At 37.7% G+C, this 1853-nt stretch overlaps 1 non-coding gene across 1 annotated transcript; it reads right to left on the bottom strand.

Moving 5' to 3' along the window:
* Window positions 1-1348: 1348 nt before the first annotated feature.
* Window positions 1349-1455, bottom strand: LOC150022368 (U6 spliceosomal RNA). Its single transcript, XR_016513516.1, has one exon. It is a non-coding gene; the product is annotated as a U6 spliceosomal RNA (small nuclear RNA).
* Window positions 1456-1853: the final 398 nt, after the last annotated feature.

The raw sequence follows: 1853 nt of genomic DNA, 5'->3' as shown, positions 1-1853 counted from the left end.
TCTTACACAGCAGTGAAAAAACCGAATCTTTATCAGCTTCCTTCCATCCAGTCCATGCTGCTCTTACTTTAATTTTTATTTGTTGTTTTGTCATTCATTTATTTATTCTTTCATGGAAAAGCAAAGCCTTTTCTTCCTTAGCAGAGGACATATGAGCTCTTATCTGCCCTGAGTTTCTTTCTAGCTATAAAAGACAGCAAGTTAGCCTTTTTTTTTTTTTTTTTTTTTTCATCAGACCCAAACAGCAGGCAGGTTTGCATATTTTTCTTTTTTAAAAATAATGTTTTATTGTTTATGCTATTACAGTTGTCCCATTTTTCTCCTTTTGCCCCACTCCACCAAGCCTGCTCTCCACTTCCACAGTCGATCCCCACATTGTTGTCCTTTTCCATAAGTCCTTCAAACATTCTCTGACTAATCCCTTCATGCTCTTTCAAACAGCCCCCATCTCCCACCTCCTCTCTTACCACTATCAGTCTATTCCATGATTCTATGCTTCTGGTTCTCTTTTGCTCATTAGTTTATTTTGTTCATCAGATTCCTCTTATAAGTGAGATCATATGGTATTTGTCTTTAACTGACTAGCTTATTTCACTAAGCATAGTAACCTCCATTTCAATCTATGCTGTTGCAAGAGGCAGGAATTGCTTCTTTTTTCTGCTGTATAGTATTCCACTGTGTAAATGTACCACAGTTTTTTGAACCACGCATCTACTGATGGGCACGTAGGCTGTTTCCAGCACTTGAGTATTGTGCATAGTGTTGTTATGAGCATAGAGGTGCATAAGTTCTTTTCAATTGATGTTTTTGGATTCTTAGGATATATTTCCAACAGTGGAATGGTTGGGTCAAAAGATACTTCCTTTTTTTTTTGGAGGAAATTCCATACTGTTCTCCATAGTGGCTGCACCAGTCTGCATTCCCACCAACAGTGCACCAGGGTTCCCTTTTCTCCACATCCTCGCCAGTGCTTGTTGTTTTTTTTATTTATTAATGATTGACATTTTGGCAGGTATAAAGTGATATCTCATTCTCGTTTTAAATTGCATTCTCTGATGGCTAGTGATGCAAGCATTTTTTTCTTATATATATGCGCCCTCTGTATGTCCTTTTTGGAGGAAGTGTCTATTCAGGTCTTTTACCCATTTTTAATTGGATTGTTTGTCTTCCTGCTGTTGAGTCTTGTGTGTTCTTCATATATTTTGGAAATTAAACTGTTGTTGAATATAGTATTGACAAATATGTTCTCCCATATGGTAGGTTCCCTTTTCATTTTGCTGATGGTTTCTTTAGCAGTGCAGAAGTTTTTAATTTTATGTAGTCCCATTTATTTATCTTTTCCTTTATTATATATATGGAACATTTCACAAATTTTTGGTCATCCTTGCATAGGGGTTGTCCTAATGTTCTCTGTATTATTCCAATTTTAGTATACAAAGTCTGTTCAGCCACATAATATGAAAAAGAGACATTTATTGAAGAAGGTACAAGAAACATTGTACAGAAGACAATGACACTTCAGTCTCCTTCAAAGTTGTCACCTTGGTATCTCACACAGTTCTCCCAGCCACCATCACCTGCCCCATTGTATTTTCCTGAATCTCATCGATGGTCTGAAATATCGTCCCTTTCAGAGGTAATTTTAGTTTTGGGAAAAGCCAGAAGTCACAGGGCACCAAATCTGGGCTATAATGGGGCTGAGTCCCCTGGGTGATTTGATGGTTCACCACAAAACTCTGCCTGAGATATGATGCATGAGCAGGCATGTTGTTTTGATGAAGGTGCGAATCACCAGTTGCCCATAGATGCAGCCTTCCGAATCATTTGAATAGTTTCTGTGGTGAAATGTTCAA

The sequence above is a fragment of the Furipterus horrens genome, unplaced genomic scaffold (genome assembly GCF_987537825.1).
Source record: "Furipterus horrens unplaced genomic scaffold, mFurHor1.1.pri manual_scaffold_1, whole genome shotgun sequence".
NCBI lineage: Eukaryota > Metazoa > Chordata > Mammalia > Chiroptera > Furipteridae > Furipterus > Furipterus horrens.
The sequence above is the reverse complement of the archived record's forward strand: the minus strand, read 5'-3'. Positions and strand labels throughout refer to the sequence as shown.